Below are 23,096 nucleotides of genomic sequence, written 5' to 3'. Positions count from 1 at the left end.
TTAGTGACTACTCTGAATTTTTTTCTTGTCACTACAGAGGGAGATAGGGCGTATGATGTAGTGATGAGCAACAGATGACTCAAATATCAGTGTTAAAGCAGGCTTGGGAATACTTTGCCAGTGGGATACGTTTGCTAAAAGAGACAGTTTTTAAAGGTTGGATTCCATCTGACTATCTGGGAAAATTGCCTTCTGACATCCAGGCTTTTATGGCTGATAAGAAGAGCTTTAAAATAAGAAGTGAGGGGAAAAGGTCAAAAGAAACTGGTTTAATGTCCAAGCCCATTACAAAAAAAATCTGATAGATCAAGATAAAGTATTGGATAAAGGAATATCAGTAGTGAAAAGACCAATAGTGAGAAAGAAAACAGGACCTTGACAGAACAGTTTTCAGATATTCCTCATGATGAGAATATACCTAATCCAGATTAAATACTGAATTTTTGATACCTGCCAACAGGTAAGTGAATGTAGAAAGAATATCTGAGTAATGCCATGGAGAAAGAGGAACCATTGCTCAGGCTGTAACATCAAACATTTCAGCAGACAGTGAGTGAAATAAGAGAACCAAACCCCAATACATTTTTTTTTTTGTGTTCAAGAGAAGATAGAAATAAAAGCAGAAAAAACATCTTTGTGATCTTTCAGTCCCCTTCCAGCCTAAGCCAGTCTATGACTGTGTGTGCCATGCACAGTCTAGGCTTCAAACTAACAAGAAGGGGAATTGGAACAAAATGTAATTTTTTTCCAGGGATTTCTAAACAACTCCTTCAGGTTAGTGTTTGGGCTCTGCTACTGGGTGAATTTTATTTTGGAAAGAGAAATTAGATTGTGTTAATGAAGATATAAATAACTATTTTCAATAGTTTGGGGTATGAGTCTTGCCAGATACAGATTAAAGAGGCGATGCTTCAATTTTTATTAAAGGTCATGGTGTTGGCAGTGAGTAAAACCAACTCTACTAATGTTCAATTTTGCACTGAATTTCACTAATCAATAGAATATATGTATAAAGGATTTTTGAAGGGATATCTTGAGAGTGAGGGTTGGTTTTTCATGAAACTGGGAGGTATGTCCTCAAAGTTTAATGTAATTAATGAAAACTTTCTCTGAGACTGGAGTTTTATAGGGATTTATCTATGCAGTCTGCCAGAAATCATTGGGTCACGCCTGAAGGAGCTCCTGTATACGGTCAAGGTTATCATTAATTACTGAAAATAATAATCTCTTTTCTCTGGCCACAAAATTTCTTTCATCAACATGAAACAAATTGTTGCCTGATTGTTTTAAGCGGGGCTTAATTAATGATTTACACAGAATTGCTTGCAACTTCTTTCATATTTCCTGAAGACCAAGCCACTTAGTAATCATAATACTAAATTACATTAATATTTTAATTTTCTAATCCTGAAAACATAATACCATTGAATCCTCTCCTAACATCATTGTTCACAGCAAAAAAAAACCCCAAAAAGCTCAATTAACTCACAGGTTAAAGAAACTAAATTTCCACATCTCCTTTTGGGGCACAGTTTATATTCTTCAGCTAGAATAAAGTACAAATAGTTTTCTTTCAGTTTGCACTCGGGGTCAGAACAATTTACTGCAGCACTTTATATACAGTGGGGGTGGGCCCAGGATTGCAATTTTTATTTTATTCCATTAATTGCAAATATTTTCAAGTTCCAGATGTTCTGCCCAACTTTTGAGCTTGCTTTCATTGACATGAAACAGACATTTGGTCCTTTTCCTGAAAGTTAGATCATGCCAAGGCACATCAAACACCCTTAGGTTTCCATTGTGGCACTGCTGAGTGTAACTTTTAAAATTCACCTGAATTAATAAATCAGTCTGTAATCAGTGGAGTATTTACTGGTTGTCTGAGTTCAACAAAAAAATACCAACTAAAATTCAAAGCCAACAAGGTGCAGAGAAATTTCTGTGTAGGTAATCTACTCCCATGTTGTCTATTACGGATGGACTAATAAAACATTCCATTTCAAGCGATAAAGAGAAAAACAAGATTAAAAAACAATGCACTCTGAAAAAGAAATGTGTTTTGCAGAGTAGTATTACCAGGTGAGCTTCTGCCTCCATGAATTTGAGGCTCTGCTGCTTCAAGAGGCTGAAGTGATAATTTCCAGTATGTTCTCATTGCACTGACACATCAGCCTTAAAAACATGGAGTATTCTTGTGTTCCCTTGGGCAGAGTCCACTGCATGCAGCAATTGTTATCCTACTCGATGGCCAGCTCCTGCTGCAGCTTTTGTGCAGGAATGTGGTTGAGAGATGGCACAAAACATTTTGCAGGAATCAGCAGGTGGTGTAAAATACAGATGGGAGGGCTGTTGAACAGAGCAAGGAGCACAGCACATCTGGTTTGCAGCAATCAAGCTGAAGTGTAAAACACGTCTGTGCCCTGACCTCATCCGGTGCATTTCTGGGTTAGGATCATGAGCTGTGAGCATCAGTGGTTAATCTTTGAAGGGGATTTGTTGTGGAGTGCATCCACCCTGAGAAAAAGACTAAACTAGTAATTTTGTCCAAGCTCTGGATCAAGCTCAGCAGCATCTTCATCAAATGAGGCCAGAAAGTGAAGTTTCCTCACAGGCACAGCCTGAACCTGCTGGCTCACACCCCCACTGGAGGGTGACACCTGTGAGCCATCTCTAACATCACCTTTAGGTTGAACCTTTTCATTTGAACCTTTTCATTTCTCAAAGCAAAAATAAGTGGAGGGAATTAGTAAATATCAGTAGTAGTGCACAGAGCCACTGCAGCTCAGATATGGCCAGGGGAAGAGGTGAAGCAGCAAGCAAAGGTGGGGTTATAGAGTTGTCACTGTGTTATGGGGAGGCAAAATGGGTTTTCTCTCTGTTTTGGTGAAGACAGCAGTAAGGTTTAATTTCAAATGCAGTGACTGTGCTGAGAAACTGAAAATCCCAGAAGATCTGATTCTACCCTTGAATTGCTGTCAGTGAAACCCCTGATGTGAACCAGAGCGAGGGGTGTGCTGGCACTCACCTCCACCCAAATTATGGAACCAAAGTGAGAGCACTGGAATCTCTGTGCTTGAGAGCATTAAAAGAAATATTAACTGTCTGGGTGGAGGAGGAGAATCCTACCTTTCCCAAATACTTTTCAAGGACAGCAGTGATTTCCCCTGCTTTGCTCTAATATCCAACCACTAGTGAAAGACATGGAAGAAAGGGGGAGCTTTCATTTCTTCCTTCAGAAGTGCCACTTTATAATTTGGTTTCATTCCTTTTGTGTCATTCAAATGTGTTCCTTCACTAATCATCTTTTTAAGGGAATGCACTCAGTACAGGATATTATTGTAGGTATTAACCTTATCTGTATGCACTTTAAATAATTTCATAACGAAAAAGCATCACTTAAGGTCTAATTTAATCAGCACCATCTGTGATTTAATAAAGACATAAACAAAAATATTAAAAGGAGAGAGGTAATGTAAATACAGTAATAAGTCAGTGGGAAAAAATTGCGTCTTCCTTGCATAATAACTAAATGGAAACCTGCTGCAATAAGCTGCAAATGAAGATTATCAGCATCTCAAGTAAATAAGAATTTCAATCTTAGAACACCAAGGTATGGCATGTGCACACAAAAGCAAGGAGTTTTGAATAGAATGTTAGTATTTGAATTTTTGAAAAGACTGGATGCTTAATATTACCATATAATTTAAAGTGAAGGTGATAATTATATCAATAGTTCAGACACTTTAAAAAAGGATCTTACTCTGATAGCAGAAACTGAAGACAAATACAGATGAAACTTCTTAATAACTTAGAAAAAAATGTTTTAACATATAAAACCCCCTATTTTTGGAAGGAAAGAAATTCTTGGCAGTCTTATGTTTGAAGCATGTCCTTATCTCCATAAAAGTTATTTTTTAAAGAAGCATACTCTGAAGCTAATGTAGACTTAGGAGTTGATCACGAGAGGCAGTGAATAGCTACATCAAACAGAAGAGTTTCAGAAAGAATTATGCTATTTAAAATCAGATTTTTTTCCCTGGAATTTCCCACAGAATGCACCACAGGCAGCTATGAAAGAAGGAAGAGCCATGAATTTGCATTTTTTTGTTTCTCTCTTATTTTTGAATTTCATGTCGCAAAATACTCACACGCCCTAGAAACACAAGAAGATCTGAATAGTCTGAAAACACTTCAGAGAAGGGAATTTGTGTCTTGGTCTTCTCTTCGGTCCATAGGCAGAAAACCAGATTTAAAATAGGTGACTTTTTTACAGCATCTGTAAACACAGTCCATCAGAACACTGAGTCCTGGAAACCTGTTTCCTTCAGAACTCTCCAGAATGACATCCAGCAGAAATAAAGGGGACAGTGCAGGTTAATCCAATTCCCTCAGGACATAATGCAGGATTAGTTCCTTACATCCCAAAGTTGTTTATCAGCTACTTTAGATTGCTTTGCCATAAGTGTAATTGAGTTGTGGGCACAGCATTACTAAGGAATAAAATATTCCACCAAGGAAGCCACAGAGTTCAAAATATGAAAGTTTCTCTGTGCATCACACAGAGACTTTTCCTCTTAAAGAGCATTTGTGGCACTGGATACAAGGGGGAAAAAAAATCTAATTATCCATCACTTAACAGGCTGCTGGAATGAAGGTGAGCAGTGAGTCTAGAGGAAAATTATGTTTTAGAAAGGCAGTGTAAGACAGCAAAAGCTCCTCTGGATGGGCTGGGTCTAATGTAAATTATATTTCTGAACATGAGGTGCTAAATAAACAGTATTTTGTCTGCTTTCAGAACATCTTCTTTAGTAGAGGACAAGGAGCAAAGAGATGTTTCTAAACAAAAGTGGTTCAAAGAAAAATACGTTGTCATTATTAGTATATTAAAAAAAAAAAAGAAAACAAGAAAGATTTTTATTTTATCTGCTCCAATTAAGATATTGCATTTAGGAGTCAAAAATAGATTTACAAATTTTAATGTAAATGAATGCCTGTTCAGTGGAAATTTAGATTGGATGTGACAGACCAAGTGCAGATCTGAAAGTCACATGCTACAGACAAGGAAGGTGATAAGATGAAAGTGTGAGAGATAAAACGAAGGTCAGCTTGGTAGTGGCTGCTTTACTAATCTGAATACTAAGTCTGCATTTGTTCTCAAAGGAAATAAAATGATCAGCTTTGAGGTGATACCTTTAATTGGATTGGGGATTAGAGTTATTTAAAACTAACGTGACGTACATAAAAATAGGATCTGGAGCCCTGCAAATAATAGGTGTGATAACAAGGAGAAGCAGAGATAAACTCTTGTGTACAGATGTGTTTTCACACATGGTTTAGGAGCTGTATATACACAGGGCACCTGTCTGTGGAACACCTTCCCTCTCCTGAAAAGGAGATCTGGGGTTCCAATGGACCAGCATTTTATTGCACATTCATAGAGGCTGTTCTTGACCACCTGCTACACATGAAAGTTTTTCCAACTGCCCTCAGCTCCACTTTTGGTATTTTTGATTAATAGCAACATTAGAATGAAGAAATTTTAGTATGCCAGACGGTGAAATGGGGGGAGAGTTTATATTAATGTCACAGGGCAGGAATATTCCTGCTTTGGAAACACCATATCTGCAATATGTGCAATGAAATCACATTTCCACACCAATTTTTTGTCCTTTTCAACTACAAACAACTTTCCAGTGCTACTGTCCCCTAAAAGCAGCGTTTTGGCAATCACGGTTTACATTCTGCCATGGGATGTCAAAAAAAAAAAAAGAAAATCATCTTAGTAAGATTTATCTGACATGAAAGATGTTACACCAATGCAGGATATATGATTTAATGATATTGAAAATATGATACTGATTTAATATTGCAGAGTGTTGAGTTACACCTTGTTCTGAGACTCGCAATACTAAAATATGATTACTGAATCACTGACCACGTGGCAAACACCCTGTACTTTAAAAAGGACATAACAGATGTGACTTGTATTGCCCACACATTATCTGTGGCTGCTGGATATTCAGACAACATTTCAAAGGAGTCACTATTCAGAAGTGCAACAGCAGAACATGACTCAAGGAAATCATCTGTTCAAGGAGAGTCACTTTTTTGTGGGCTCACTTCTATGGGTGACAGACTGGTAAGAACAGAAACCACATACTCTGTTGGAACATGAATTTCCTCTATACAGTCCAGTTCTGAGAAAGTGAAAAGCTGGGCTCAGTTTCCTCTTCTCCCTCAGGAAAAGTTTCTAGACTGTTTATTTATTTCAGATCTGCTAATTTGACAGACACTAATTTGCTACCACTTCAAATTGCCTCTGTCCCTTCCATCTAACAAAACATCTCTTTGGTTCTAACCCAAATTCCAAACTCCCTTTTTTTTTCCCCCCCAGGCAAATTTTGCAATTCAATTGATCCAACCAACCTGAAAATTTGAAAAAAATTAAATACAAGGTGCTTAAAATAGCATTTTATTTTTATAGATCTGTGGTGTTAAAAAAATGAAGTAAAACATGGGTTAAGGAAAAGCTGCTAAAGAATTTCAGCTATAAAGTATTCAGCACATTTACTCCCCTGTGTAGATGCACAGTACTGGAGATCTTGCTTTTGGCCTTTTGGCTTTTACTGTGACCAAACTGCTGTAAAGGACTTTTCCTCAGGCCAGATTTAAAGACATCTTAATCACCTATCCACATGAATCACTCGCAGAGACAACATCAGAGCCAGCACTGCCGTGACTCACAAGGCTTGGAAGTCTACACTTTAAAATAATTACTTGACATGTGGAGAGATCCTGGCAGACATTGCTGGACTTGGCAGCTCCTGCTTGCCCCTGGCCTGTGACCATCTGTGTTTGCAGCCATGGCATGTGACACGGTGGCCATGAGCCTCTCTGGACAGCACCCACCACCTCCAGCAGAATGTACTCTGCTAAGGCAGCTGGAGGTCAGGGAAGGACACCAGAAGGAGATATTGGATCTTGGAGCACCCTGGGCTTCAGGCTGTCCCAAGTCCAGAAAGTTGTGGTATTGTCCAGATTTGCTGTATAATAACAATGTACTTGAACAGGGCAGTTATAAAATCTACCATAAGGGCATATCTTTTATTATCTGTGAGTTATTAAGTGAGACATGCACAAACTAAATAAAAATGAGCTTTGTCTTCAGCATCACCACAACATAAGGAAGATCAAAAGCTGTTGCAGAGCATCCAAAGGAGGCCATGAGGGTGGTGAAGGGCCTGGAGATGAAGCTGTGTGAGGAGCAGCTGAGGGCACTTGGTCTGTTCAGCCTGGAGAACTGAGGGAACTTCAGTGCAGTCACAGCTTCCTTGTGAACAGGAGAAGAGGGACAGGCACTGATCTCTGCTCCCTGTGACAGGGACGGGACCCAGGGAATGGCTGGGGCTGTGCCAGGGCAGGGTCAGGCTGGAGCTCAGGGAAAGGTTCTTCCCCAGAGGGTGCTGGCACTGCCCAGGGAATGGGCACGGCCCCAAGGCTGCCAGAGCTCCAGGAGGGTTTGGACAACACTCCAGGGGTGCACAGGGTGGGATTGTTGGGGGGTGCAAGGTCAGAAGTTGAACTTAATGATCCCTTTGTGTCCCTTCCAACTCAACTTTTTCTGTAATTTTGTAGTCAGGAATCCTCTGTGGAGCCACCAAAGCCCCTCACTCTATAGCCAGCACAGTCCCCCAGCCTGGTCTGGATCTGATCTCCCTCATTCTCTTTTTCCATTGTGTCCCTTCACAGGGACAGCCAGGGGTCCCAGCCCAGGCTGCCATGAGCTGCTGTAACATAAACACTTCTCTGGGCTGGAGAATACCTCTCCTCTGTGGGGAGATGGTGCTAATGCAAAGCACTAGAAAGCTTTGACACAAGTGCAGGGGAAAAGGGGGGATGAAGGCTGGACTTGTGGGAGGGTGGGGGGGATGTTGGCATATCCATATTTCAGGCAAAGCTTTTTTTGCTCCAATGCCTCACTTTGACAATGAGGTCTCTGTTTGTCAGGTCAGGTCTGTCAACATTGAAAATGAGCTTTTCAGGATCAGAATCAGAAAAATCTCAGTTAAACAAGCAGAAGAACTGCAAGCCATTCATTGACACAGAAATGGACAGACACTAATGGGTGTCTGATATCCCTCACTTGAGTTAAGTCGTATGGAATTTACCTTGTGAGATTGCTCAGAAGGTGAGGTACCAGCTCCTCAAGGGGACATCAAACACCATTCTTTAGCCTTCAGGGCTGTGCCCCAGGTCATCTTACATCATATAGTTTCTTTGAAAAGATAAATTTGAAGATTGCATAGTTTCAGTACTCAGATCATGGGAATTTCTAGCCTTTGACTTTTAAAAATACTTTGGAAAGTACTGTAAACCTGTATCTGACTTGTTCATGATGTGCAGTGTCTACTCTTTCATTCTTTATAAATATAGAAATTAATCTTTGGCTTCTAACATGCAGAATGCACAAATCCCATTGTTATGGACTTCCAAAAGACATATTTCTGGAAGCAAGACCTATATCTGGTCAATATGTAAGAAGACTGGATAAAATAACTAAATTCTTCCCTGTCTGGGTGCTGGGGCCCTGGCACAGGGTGCCCAGAGAAGCTGTGGCTGCCCCTGGATCCCTGGAAGTGTCCGAGGCCAGGCTGGACAGGGTTTGGAGCACCCTGGGATAGTGGAAGGTGTCCCTGCCCATGGCAGGGGTGGCACTGAAAAAGTTTAAAGTTCCTTCCAGTCCAAACCATTCCACGAGTTATTGAAAAGTTTTATGCAAAGTTTCGTATGACTGATTCCTACTAGGCTGTTTTCCCACTTGCAACACAAAGAAAGAAATAACTCATATATGTCAGCTTCATAATTATCAAAACTTAATACCTATTTCTTATTTACAATCTATAATTTCTTCTGTAATCCAGAATTTTGTTAATTTTTAGTGTAATATATTCTCTTTATTCTCCCATATGATCTTGATAAGAGCAAAATAAATGGATAGAAAGAAGTTGAAGGGTACAGTGTAGGGAAACATTCAATTTTTATGAAGTTGAGCTGTTAGATAAGAATTCAGTTTATGCATAATTACTATGGATATTTTCAAATGTAATTTGTGAACAAAAACATCAGAAAAAAATTATATACAAGAGTAGTTTTTTTTTTAGAAACATAAAGAAGCCTCTGAAAAATTAAAATTTTCTAATTAAGAATTCATTACTGGTATCTCATGTGTGTAACTATATCCTGATTGGTAAAGACTTCCTGCCTTTCCCTCTTTTGGAAGGAATTTATCCCTCTAGAGAGGAGCCAGGCAGACAGCCCAGGAGCATCCAGCCCTCTGTGCTCCTAGAGGGACAGGAATCAGTAGCAGGTCCAGGCTTGCACTGCTTTGCCAACAAATGTCACCTTTCCCTGGGAAGGATCGCAGCTGGAGGGGTGAAACAAGTCCATGATAAACAATAAAAGCAGTGTTTTATTCTCTGCTGGCTGTGGTGTGCACAGGTGTCACCCAGGGAAAAGCTCTGCTCTTGAGGGATTCACCTCATAGTCTGTGTTGCCAGAACATTTATGTCCCTGACAGGTTTCTTTACAAACTCAGTGTAGCCCCAGAACTGTACTTAGATATTCTGACAAACAGGAATCCTTCAGTCCTGGGTAGCTGGGGTGGGAAGGGACCTAAAGCTCATCCATGGGTACAGGATACCTCCCACCAGACCAGGTTGCTCCAAGCACCTTCCAGCTCCATCCTCCCCGTCCTTTGTTACTGTACAAAAGGCACAGACCTACGCTGATGTAAATTTCCCATGTTTTTGTCCTTTTGGAGAAGTGCCAGGAATATACTTCAGAAAATGAACATAAAGCACTGTGTTATCAGTGATATTCTTTTTAAAAACCGCTTAATTTTATAGTCATTTTTAGGCAGGAAAGAGAAAAGCTTCAGGCTGAGAGGATGCAAATGAATTTTATTGCACCAACAACTGAAGGAGATAGGGCCTTAAAGCAACCTTTGAAATGAAAACGAGATTGTCTTGCTATCAAGTTTCCTGCCTCAATACTATGTCCCGAGCAGTGCTTTGGAATTAAACAGTTGTGTCCTTATCCTAAAACTGCATAATCACCAATGACAAAGAGAAAATCAAATGTCCAAGACATCTGAGTCCTATGGCTTCAACCCTGCGGGAAATGGTAGGAAAGGTTTTTTCCACAGGGCATCAGAATTCATATGAGGAACTCATGGAAATCACATCCTGAGATCCCACTGATTTATTGAAAAAATATGGATATTGATCTAGTACCGATATCCAACTGTGACGGACAAAAACTCTCTAACAGTTTAAAGTTAGCAAGTGTATGTTTATTCGACGCCGGGCGGCGTGCGGGATAGCTCCCAAATACACACCGCACCTTCCAGGTGATTACAGAGTCTTTTTATCCATACAAGTATTGAATATACAAAATACAAATACATATTCATCGTTTTGGTACATCCCATTCCCCGCTTCATATGCTAATCACTCCAAAAGCTATTAAGCATGCGTAGTTTGTCCCTTGAAATGGGTCAGTGTCCCTTTCATGGGGAGGGGTCCCAAAATGAGGAAGTAAATGAAGTCTTCCTCGTTCTGACCTTTCTACCTTTTCAATGCAAGTATGATAAATGAACTCTTGGTAGAACTCCCATTCCTTGCCTTCAATTGGTTTCAGAACAGAGGAGACCCACAATTGTCTTATGTTCCTAAAAGCTATTTGTCAATTTCTATATTCTTCATTATAAACCCAGCTAACTAAACATTGTGCTGACAAGCAATCAATTATTAGTTAACTGCTAACTCCTAACTTCATCAAGACCTACTCATTTATTATTATTATTTTAATTAACTCTAGTAAAGCTTCTTTCTAGCTAGAATCTTAGCTCCTCTAAAATCTCTAAATTCCTTGAAGTTTACGTTTCACCACGTTATCTATCCCAGGTAGGCAATGCTGATTCAGAACATGTAGTCTGTTTACACCTGATTTTGGACTCTGGGACACGTTAACAAGATACAATCAGTACAATAGTTTAAATGGATAAGCACAGACAATTACAAAATTCTCCTCAAGCAGCAGATGACACAGCACAGCTGCAGAAGGCATTAATTCCAATTAATTTGTACGGAATTTATCCCAGTCAGAATTATATCAGACTTCTAGAAACTGATCTTTGAAATGATAGGTGATGGTGAGTATAAAATAAAGGACTTAACCAATTGCAAGGAGCAGAACTAATGGCCCTCCAGACAAAATGGGACACTTGCTAATTTTCTAACATAGTTATATTTTATTATCTTTAATAAATGCCTTATCTCAACTGTTGAGGTATTAAAATAAGAAGATGACCCAAAGCAAACTAAAGCCTTCTCTGAATTCTACCCAAAAGCACTTTCTCTTTGCAATGAATCTATTTGCTTAAAACTCCAGAAACTATCAATGTAATTACAACCTCTACAGAAAGGCAAGCTTTTCCATCCCCATTGTGAAGCTGCCAACCTATTTACCATAAAATTTATTTTCTCCAGGTTTTTGTTATTAAAAACCCCAAAAAATTTAAATATTTTTTTTATTTTCCTAACTGGTGTCTTTCCTAATGGCTTTTTATTAATTCAGATTCTTAGATTATTACCTAAGAGTGCAGACCCATATGACAGGAAAAACTTCAGTATACCTTCAAACCTCTCCTGTTACATAAAAGTACAGCAAACATCAACATTTGTTGCATTGATTGAAATAAATGTATGTATTTGTGTTGAAAAAGAAATTTAAAATGAATTTAATTTTTTGAAAGGCATTTCCTTTCAAAAAAACATTTAGAAGTTTCTATCAACATGTATAGAGTTAGAAGTCTCTATCAACATCAACTTCGTTATATTTCTTTGTTATATTTAATTATATTTCCATTCCTTATTTTAAAGTGATATTTCCAACAGGATCTGATATCACAATAATTTCCTTAAACTTTTATTAATTTGTTGTGGTTTTTTTGTAAATCTTCTGAATTTAAGACACTGCTTGTTGATAGTTAAGATGAAATCCCAAACAATTCTTTAATTAGCCTTAGAAGAGCCCAAAGCCATCATGTCCTTGAAACTGTGCATATATTTTTCAACAGATTTTTGAACAAAGCTGCCTTAATTTTGGAAAAAATTAGGAACAATAACCGATGATTTTTTTAATGTAAGTTGATAGCTTACCATCTGTGTAGATTGCTTCATCAGTGCATTATCTGCAGCAAGCACTACTGGGTTGGATCGTTCCTGGAGTGATGGCTGAGATAGAGTATAAATATAACCCAGACAGTTGGCAAATGTGTCCAAGATGGGAGCAAGGCACTGGGAAAGGGAAAGCTGAGCTGCTGACGGGGCCGGCCCAGCCTTCCTTGACAAAACTTCAGTAAAATAAGCTCTGTGCAGAGACCAGTGTAGCAAATCCCAGGCCAGCATTCAGACTTTCTGTTTCATCAGTTTAGCCCTCGATACCTCACAAAACCCTTGAGCAGCAGTTTCTGTCTTGCTGAGTCCAGCCCGTGGTTTAATGAGTCTTGCTACTGGTATTTGTTGGACATTAAGTGATTTTTTATTTCTTCTACTGACCATCTGCTGCATATTCTGACTACTCCTCTATGTATATCCACATTTGGATATAACATCAACTGTGTGGGAGAGAAAACATTTTACTTGTGGATTAAGAGATGAGCAAAAGTCCATAAAAGCCAGAATCCTCAGCTTGAAATGATAGAAGTAGAGAAACAGGTTTCCAGCCATGAATATTTAAAAGGAAGTCTATACAGAATTTCTGCATCTGGGTTTCCAAGTGTTGCTGCAACTTAGGGTTGGATTAACTTCAAAGACAAAAATAGACCCTCTGTCTGTGAAAGGCAGAATTTCACTGCACTGAATAGAGATTAGTGTCCTGACACAGAGCAGTGAAGCTTTATAAAGAGGGTTTCTACATGAGACACCTGTGAATCTTGGCTAATAATGACTCCAGAGCCTGTTTCTTCTTTTTTAGCTGAATAGCAGACAGTCATCTGGTTATAGAGCTCTATAGACAAATTCAGATGAATGGTGCCATGCATTTGTGAAATCCATGACATTGCAAGGCTCACAATCTACAGGATCACACATCTCACCCAAACTTTCAAATTTATTTTACAAAAGACGTATTTAATCTGTTTCACCTTTGAAGTTTGCAAGAGCATTCACTATGTTCTTGTTACCCTGTGTATGACAGTGAAAGTGGAATGGAACTAACATCCTGTGTCTATGAAATTCACAAAATTTCTATGCAATTCCTGGTTTAAATATCTAACCCTAATAGGAAACACAACCAGAAGTTCCTTTGCAGATCATGATCCCGAATAACTGATATAAAATATACAACACTGCACGCACAAAATCACATTCATGTTTACCTGTGATAAAAGAACATTTGAAGAACTCCCTTCTTTAACAAAAGTATGCAATTTCCCTTCAGAATTGTCAAGTAAAAACTTCAAAACTTCTTGAGTATATAAGCTGAATTGCACAGAAGTTTGCCTGCTAAAAAAATACATACATACAAACATACATACATACATACATACGTACATATATATATATATATATATATATATATATATATGTATTTTATAAAATTGCCCTGACTCTTGGTTTCTGCTTTTACTCTCTGAGAAGCTTCATTTTAGGGGGGTTCATCACAGATTGATCCCTCTGAGTCACAGAACTTCCCACATTTTGGAAGAAAAGGCTGGTTCACAAAATTTCCAAGGGTCTGATCTGAGGTGTTGCCTTGATGATTTAGCAGAAAATTGGATTTGCAACTATCAGATAAAAAGTAGTAACTAGAAACCAGTTGTTTCCTCTCTTCCTGACCTTGTCATATTGAATCCTGGAATCATGGAATGGTTTGGGTTGGAAGGGACCCTAAAGCCCATCCAGTGCCACCCCTGCCATGGGCAGGGACACCTTCCACCAGCCCAGGCTGCTCCAAGCCCATCCAACCTGGTCTTGGACAATTCCAGGGATGCAGGGGCAGCCACAGCTTCTCTGGGCACCCTGTGCCAGGTCCTCTCCACCCTCATAGGAAGGATTTTTTCCAAATGCCTAATCTAATTAATATCCTTTTTTTTTAAAGATCTAAACTCAGTTGATCACTCACTATTCAAATCCAACCATCCCATGAATTCTTTCAGCTCCACATAAGAATGAGCTGTTTTATGTATCACTTGATTTCACTCTTAGGTCTGCAAGCTCCCACAGGCCCTAAGAAAAATTTAATGTCTTTATTGGCAATATCAGTCTAGCATGAATTCATGCTTGTGAACCCCAAATAATCTCATTTCTTGTACCCATAATGGTGTGGGTTTGCCGCATACTTTTATTTGTGCTCAGTAGCCTCATGGAAAGTACAGATCCTAAATCAGTTCAGAGAATCCATAAAGAAACAGAATTATTGAACTACTTTTGGGTTTTTCTTAAGTGTTTAATGTGTTATATTCAGGTCTGGAGGCTGTCAGAGTGCTGAGGTTTCATTTGCTCACCTAGAGTTTTTGGCTGCTCTGCATATGTTGTTGACATCAGAAGGTGCTGAATTACCATTTCCACTGGAGGAAAGGAAAAGATTGAGTGCTTAATTTCTTGAGAAGATAGCTTTTAAAATGCAGTTAGGATGTGCAACTGCCAGTACTAAGGCACCTGAATGGCAGCAACACTTTGCATACCTTTAAGCTGTAAAGTAAAACTGAGTGTGATTAATGGGATGGCTTTGCACATAACAGCACAGCTGGGGATTATGTTATTTTATATTCATCTTCCAAACTCCCATAAAAGTGGATTATTGTAGCATAGCACTTGTGAATAGCTACATGATGACTGGAGTCTTAACAGCTCCCGTGTTCTTACAAAAGGAAATGTACTGCCTAGAAGCTCAGTCCTCCTCTGTGGAATTCACCCTTCAAGGAGGATAAGGAATATAAAAAAGCCTGGAAGGCTGTTTGGGGGACATTGAGGTCATCATAAAAATATTGGAAGAGGTGTAAATACTTGGCTGAAGAGCATGAAGAGGTATCTGCTGAGCTCCTGTGGCCCAGGTGGGCTGTGCAGGGCTGATGGGCATGGCTGGGGCTGGGCACTGGTGACCTGAGCACCAGAGTTACAGCTGTCACTGTTCTCTGAGTCCCAAAGGCATGATGAGAGTGGGAAAAAGGTTTCAGGGAGAACATCTGAGCCTGAGGATGTGCCCCAGAGCGTCCTGGTAGTGCATCCATGTTGGGAGCTACACAAGCTCTTAGATGACCTGAGCAGTGAGAGAGAGGTTAGAGGTACAGAAGTCATGTAGATACAGAGGAGAAATATATTAATAGAGCTGTGAACAGCTCTGCATAAAAGGGTATTTGACTTATGGTTCTCATTGCCCACTAATTACAAGATAAAAATTTGCAGCCATCTAAAGTATGCTGAAACCCAGCTGGAATTGGAATTGCTGCCATGTGTCATGTGAAAGCCCAATCACAAAGGAAGATTTTTTAATAGGCTGTTGGCATCAGCTGGAAGACACCCACTGATCTCATGGCATAAGAATCAAGGTTCTCCTTTATGGTGACTCTCTAAATTAAAATGCTTTTTTATAAAAAATCAATTTTCCTTGATTCATAGTCCTTGATTCTATTACTTGTGACCAGTTGAGTCACAAAAGAGAAATTTCTCATTGCTTAAGGTTTCCCCATTCCTTTTTGCTGTTATTTGTGAGACAATATAAATGTATCAGCAGTTAAATATTAATACTTTAATTTCATTAATTTTAACTGTATCTATATCTAAAAGGATTCAGGTAGATTCTGCAGCAGGAGCTGTATTGATCTGCAGAAAATCTTGCTCTCAGTCTGGCAGATATCAAAGAGATATGGTACAAAGAATATTGACCATAAATAATTTAAAAATTTCTAAAGTTTCTTTTCACAAATAAAATTTAATGAGTAAGATTCTAGCTATTAAAAAATACCCATTAACTTCACTTTTCTGTACTCTGTGTTCTTCAGAAGTTATGTTAAGGACCAGACCAGCTGCTGACATGGCCTCAGTACCAAGTTTCCTGTAATAATTTTTATTTTGTCATGGATATGTTACACTTTTAGTGAGTGAATAAGAGAAAATATTAACTGTATTTTAACCACCCCCTTAATTTTCTGTGAAAAATCTCCCTTTTTTCATCTGTTTATTTCTAAACATATGGTATTGCACACATTTACGAGGCAATGATGGTACTTAACTAAAGCTAAACACTGAACTATTTTCCATACTGCCATTTCTGTGCTCCTTAAGTTCTTAAAAGGATAGATTCCACTAGGAGAAACATAAATTTAATAAGAAATACTTAGCAGGTCAGCAAGAAATGAATAATAACAGGTGACATTGCTTTGCCTCAAAACAAGTAGGAATAATGCAAATATACCAACCTTAGCAAAACCCTTTGAATGATAAATAATGTAAATACATATTAACATATTGTGGTCTATGGTTAAAACATATTCTGATTCTTTATGCTTATAAAAATGTGTTGTAATAATAGTTGGGGCTTTTTTTCATGAAACTTTAGGGTTTTTTTAAAAGTAAAAAAATGAAAAAAAATATTCAAAGGGAAAATAGTTCTGTAAATGCTGAAACTATCAAGTCCTGTTTCCCTATAAATTATCCTCTCATTGCTGAATTCCCATCTGAATCTATGGATTATTTGGGCTCATATTGCAAATTAACAGTTTATCCATTCTATGGACTATCTTACTATTTTCATAAAACATGGAGAAACTCAATGGTCTTGATAATTCTGAATTATCCTTTCCAAATTTTTTAGATATTACCTGAACATTTCTAGATCATCTTGGCAGAAATAGCATAGGAATGGTAGGCAGCACTGGCAGACAATACTACTAAATAGACCTTTTCCCCGTCAGAATCCAAGTGGGAACATAGGCAACACTAAACCAAAACAAGCCAAACAAGGGTTCCTTTGGGGTCCCAAATGAGAACACTTAAATGGCAGTGAGATTATTGGAAGTCTCAGAACCAGAAACCAAATTACAAGGGTTTATCCTCAGTGAGTATCTCCTTTGTGCCTACACATTTGAGAAATTCTCTGTGCTTATATACACCCACATTTTTTTCCTAAAATTCCCTCAATTTCAATAATTTATTAACATCTATTTGCTGCTTTTTGCATTTGCTTTAAGATATCTCTTAATTATCAGCACCATCCTCATGGATGGATTCTCTCATACGAGCTTTTCCAGCTTTTGAAGGACATCAAGGAGGTGTGAGTTTGACAAGCAGTTATTTGTAGACTTAAGAGTAAATGAAAGAAAAGTAAATGAAGAGCAAATGTATCTCCACACCAGTCCAGAGTAACTGGAATAGTGCTACAGCAAAACTACTAATCTCTACAAATTCTTGGATATTGAAAGGAAGGATCTATCAAAATCAGACACATAAACAGTTAATAGGGACTGCAAAAGACCACTTGACTAAAAAACAAGCTTAAGAAACCATCATATCCAAGAAAATAAACTGTAATTTTGAAGAAACAGATGAAACTGACAAAGTGCCTCACAAAGAATAGAATGTAGGAGCAGAATCTGAAACATCTTTTTCTTTAATATTTGTATTAAATACTCATCAGTGTAGGGTTTGGCAAGTGAAAAATGTGAGAATTATTTTGCCTCTCTATGGTAAGTTCTCCAAAGTAACAAACAGAAATTCCCCCCACTATACACCTAGTGATCTTGTGGAAAATTGCAAATTTAGCAACAGATGGCAGGAAATGGAATTTGATGTCTTATCAGGACAATAAAGCTGAAAACAGTTGGGTTAAACTTGTTACAAAGGGAAAAAAATCTAGCAAAAGAAAATAGGGCAGATACTCTACTTCACATTTATAGATTCTATTAAGTACAATCTGTTTTTAATTGGAGAGGGCTCCCTGAGCCTGAAAATGTAGTGCCTAAGAAAGTATTTGCAAGTTATTGTCATGCAGAACATGAGTGCTGCTCATGCACTAAATTAGATTCACTGCTCAGTGACTCCACTGCTGTAGCAGCAAACCAGGAGAATCAGGAGTGGTGTCTGGAGCAGCATCTCCACCAATCCCTCACTTGTAGTGGAGCCTGAGGAGAGAAGCTGATTTTTTTCTACAGCTCAGCTCAGTCACTGCTGCTCAAAGCTTCTGGAAATGTCACACACAGGTGACTGGTGCCTCCAACGTGGCTCAGCACACATTGGAATGGGCTGGAAGTCTCTGACAACTGAACTGAGACGTGGGAAATTCATGAGCAATTTTCAGTGTAAGAGAATGAAAGGACAAATAAATAAGAGACTCCTGGTACCTGCACAGAATACAGGGATAGCCTGCTTTTAGGGCTCAGCCCAAATATTTGCACTTCTAAACTTTGCAGGATTTCTCTTCTCTTTGGTTTTGTTGCTGGTATTTGATGAGGGAAGGGGAAGGGGAAGGGGAAGGGGAAGGGGAAGGGGAAGGGGAAGGGGAAGGGGAAGGGGAAGGGGAAGGGGAAGGGGAAGGGGAAGGGGAAAGGGAAGGAAAGGGAAGGAAAGGGAAGGAAAGGGAAGGAAAGGGAAGGGAAGGAAAGGTATAATGGAGTGCTAGTTCTGAGTTGACAGTGATGTCACCTCAATATGATCCTCTTGGGTCTTCTTGTCCTCGGCATGATGTCCTTTGTGGGCAGAAAGTCTCATCCATCAATCACTTCTGAGAAAGATCTCTGAAAATAATTGCAGCTATGTCCACTATGAGTCAGTCACTGGCAAAAGAAGGAAAAGTCATGTTTTGTCCATTCCCATCTATTTGATGTGGGGACAACATGCTGCTTCCACCCTCCTCCCAAATAAGGGAGCTGCTCCCTAACTGCTCTGGGTCTGGAACTAGAATAAGGCAATCCCAGCAAAATGTATATGATGTATTTTCCTCAATATTTGCATATTTGCCTAGAAAAAAGTTTGTATACCATCTTTCATGTATTAGTAATAAATCTCCCTGTGATATTTAGAGGAAAACCTGGCCAGTGTTATGTACAAGGTGTTCATAATTAGCAGTTGATTTATGGAAGATATTGCCCCTCTGTGTTCCAAAGAGATCATATATAAAGAAAAATAAATAAATTAGTATTTTTAAAAAACAAAACAAACAACCCCCCCCCAAACAGAAATAAAAATTAGTCAAGAAGAAAAAATTTTTAAAATGGTTTCCAACATGAAAATAAATGTAATTTTACTGCAGAATAGTATGAGAGTTGAGAAAGGCTATTTTTCTTTTGGCTGCCACAGTGCTCAAGCCAAGTTTCTGCAGCAGCATGTTTGAGGTCATGTCCTCTTCACTTTGTGTCCATTTTATCTGAAGTTCAGTGGCTCTGTCTCTAAGCTGAAGTTCCTGTCTCCAACTCATGATCCCTGATTTAGAAAAGATCACAGGAATTAGCTCTGTGGGGTCTCCTGGCAGAATTCAGCCAGTCTTACAGCTCCCCTCGTTCTGTTCCTGTACGTGAGGACTGGGCTTGACTTTGGGATTACCTGAGATTTGGGGGTGGGGTTTTATGCCTGGGCACTACAGATGTTGTTTTGCACTCCATCTAGTGGGTTCATGTTAAGGGGTTTGTGTTTCACATGCTAAACAGCATTACCTGAAAGCACGCTCAGATTTTTCATGGTGCAGACCATAAAAGATGAAAATATAAACTGAATTAAAGAGGCTGAAGTGGAAAAGGTCTGTGAAACAACCCCAACAACCATGCTCAACTTCAGCAGAATATTTTAAGTAGAAGAATCAGTCAAATTGCAGATCAGTAGAAAAACAATGACTCCCTTGGCAAGACAATGAGGCTTTCTCCCACAGCAATTCTATCTTCTTCTTTATAATGGTTATTTTTATCCTAATATCATCCTCAGATAGATGATGGGAAATCATTGAGATCCTCAAGCTGCAGGATTTAGTAGGATGCATTAAAGGTTATGCCAGGACAATTCAAATTTTCTCCCCCAGCACAATTGTTTCATGCTGGGAAACTAAAATCTTTGAGTACCCAACAAACCTTTATTTCTGGAGATGAGGGTAGAGATATTTCATTCAAGGGTTCAAGTGCCCATTTGTGGACAGGGAATCTCTTCAGCAATTCAGTCCTGTGTGACAAAATAATAATTGAATGTGTTCCCATAGAAACTAAAGACAGCCAGTGAAAACTGCTGTAGAGTATTAAAATAATTCAGTCAAGTTTTATTTGAGTAAATAAGGATCACTGGCAATATACTGCTGGTTACAAGAACAGGTGGTACTCTTAAAATTACTTTTAAAATTACATCATTGAGCAGTAGCTCCTGTGGTTTCTCACAGAGATAGAGGCTGGTATTAAAAATATTAGGATTATGTAAGTGATTGATCAGGAACGCTCTCAAGTTAAAGGGGTCCTTTTTAATATTGCCATAATTTTTTTTGGAGCAAGCCCATAGTGAGGTGAATTAGATAGATTAAGGGAGTAATAGGCATTCAGATAATAGTAATGCTTGACAGAGCTATATTGCAACAAACAGCACTGATTATAAGACTCCTGCCACATGTAAAACCAATACTAGTTTGCTCTCCTTTTATCTTGGACAGTTTGGGGCTTGGAGAAAGAGTAAACTTCAAAATCCAAGAAAGGATTTGAGCAGAGCCAATTTTTCTCTGGCTTTCTGGGGATGTTGATCCTGGCCTTGTGAAAAACACTGGATTGTGTGTGGATTTGGGCTCCTCAGTCCTTTTGGCACTGGAGATGGATGGTGTGGCAGAGGCAGTGTAATTACTCACCAAGGTGAGAGTGTTTGTGCTGCAGCCCTGTTTACCTGTCTGTGACAAACCCTCTTACCTTTGCTGTCCATCAGGAGCACCACAAATAGCAGCAGCTTGGGAAGAGGGAAAAGGCATCAATGATTGGATGGAAGTGCAGGCTGAAAGAGATCCCACCAAAATCTGCAAACTGTAATACAAATGCTAAGCCATCTTATCCACTAGAACCCATGTAAAAGATACTTCCAAACCCCATGTGTTGGACAAACAGGACAAATCATGGGTGATAGGTTTGCCTGAGGACATCAGTGCTATTTTTGTGGGTATTCCTTGTGGTGCTCAGTGTGCACTGCAGGAAATCTTCTGCATGACAGAATGACTTGCATTCCAGCTCCTGGCTCTGCAATTATCCCCTTCCACTCTTCACCATCCCTCATTGCAGCTCTAACACCCCTGTGAGTACACCCTGCAGCCCATTTCTATTTATTTTGTCTGGTTTGCACTTAGATTGGGATCTTTTCAAGGCAAAGGCTCTTGAGGCAGGTTGGTTTTTTCAATATGGATCATATCTTCATGCTTTTGTTGTCACTTCTACTACAAATGCAATATCATTTGCAGTATCAAGAATGGATGGAATCCTTTTGGGGACATTTTGGTAGTGCTTTTGCCCCAGTAATTAAACAATTAAAAACTAACACTATGCCATCCTTTGTGTTTCATGACCTCATTCACAATCTCAGAATTTAACCAGCCTTCATGAGCTTCAAGAGTTTAAAGTGCAAAGATACAGAACTACAGGTAGTAGTAGTTTACAGGTAGTGTAAAATTCTGTACAAAGTGGAAGAGAAAATGAGCTCTTTGCCACTTCTCTAGCTTCAGTAAAAAATTCAATTTAATCTCTTCATCATTCATTTCCATTAATGAGTAGCATCACCATTCCCCTCATACCATCATGACCCTTGTTCCCTTGGTTCATTTAGAGCCCCTGAGTGTGTGTTTGAGAGGACTTCTTTTTCAGGGGGCTTTTGTAGCTTTGCTTTTTTATTTTCCCCATATGGAAGCATCTGGCCTTTTTTCAAGGGACAGATAAACCTTTCTGAGAGTGCCTAGGGTATTAAGGAGGCATGTTTTGTATATTTATATATATATATGTGTGTGTGTGTATATGTGTGTGTGTGTATATCTGTGTGTGTGTGTGTGTGTACATATATATATATATATATATGTATATATATGTATTTATATAAAGCTAGAGACCTTGTTAATGATAGAATCATTATCTGTATATACTATAGACCTTGTTAATGATAGAATTCCTCCAGAGCCTTTAGTGTCCCACTGTGATTACAATCCAAGATTCTTTGAATGACTCTGTTAAGAATGCTAAATATGCCTTAAAACACATCCCTTTGTAGGCTCTGAAATGTTATATATCACTTGTCAGAAAAACAGATTCTCTAACAGATCTTTTTTTCTTCTCCTGCAAGGAAATCTTGTCTGCTCCAATCCACTTTTGGTTATTGACGTGAACACTTAGGAATTATTTGTGAAAGACAAGGTCTTTAAATTAATTCCTTCTGTAGCAGCTTGTTAGTTTTACTAAAGAGGAATTCAAAGTGGACCAACATGTTGGGTGTTTTGTTAGCTTTTTTTGGTTGTTCTTTTTGATGGGCTTGTATGTGTGTTTCTAATTATATTCCCTTAAATAAAAATTTCAAGGTGTCAAGGAAGCTGTTCTGCATGGGCAGATTTTCTTTCCACCCTTGAATATCATGGCATTTAAAGGCATGCAACAGCAATAGGGGATGAGCTCATCAGAAGGAGATTACCTGTGTAGAAAAACAGCATTTCAGGAGTAACATGGCCCTTCTTTGCAATAAGAGTTGTCACTGCTTCAGGGTATGATTCAGAGTTCCTCTAGTGCTGCAGATCACAATTCCATATCTTCCAAGGTGGGATTTTGGCCTCTCACTCTGTTATCTACACTAATTTTTCTATTATGCAGATTAACATGTAGAAAACTGGGGTTTTTTTCACCCTTTCTATCACCTTCTATGAATTTCAGACTGTGGGTTTGATTGCTTAAGGTAGGCAATAATGTTCTAGGAGATACAATCACTTAATATTTGTTATAAGCATTATTGCAAGTCTGTCTCCTAATTGATATTATGACATGAAACATTTGGCCATTTATTTTAACACTTTCTCTGTTTATGACTGTTACACAAGTGACATATTATTACAAG

At 38.7% G+C, this 23,096-nt stretch overlaps 1 protein-coding gene and 1 long non-coding RNA gene across 3 annotated transcripts in view; one reads left to right on the top strand and one right to left on the bottom strand.

The window, feature by feature from the left end:
* LOC140684617 (uncharacterized) overlaps positions 1 to 22,015 on the bottom strand; it is a 43,240-nt gene extending 21,225 nt beyond the window's left edge. The window contains exon 1 of the long non-coding RNA XR_012057136.1: positions 12,222 to 22,015. This is a non-coding gene — a long non-coding RNA (uncharacterized lncRNA). The remainder of the gene's footprint in view (positions 1 to 12,221) is intronic.
* BRINP3 (BMP/retinoic acid inducible neural specific 3) overlaps positions 1 to 23,096 on the top strand; it is a 199,927-nt gene that overhangs the window by 164,685 nt on the left and 12,146 nt on the right. The gene's annotated exons all lie outside the window — the stretch shown is intronic.

This window comes from Taeniopygia guttata, chromosome 8 (assembly GCF_048771995.1).
Source record: "Taeniopygia guttata chromosome 8, bTaeGut7.mat, whole genome shotgun sequence".
Lineage (NCBI taxonomy): Eukaryota > Metazoa > Chordata > Aves > Passeriformes > Estrildidae > Taeniopygia > Taeniopygia guttata.
Note: the sequence above shows the minus strand (reverse complement) of the source record. Positions and strands in the feature narration are given on the sequence as shown.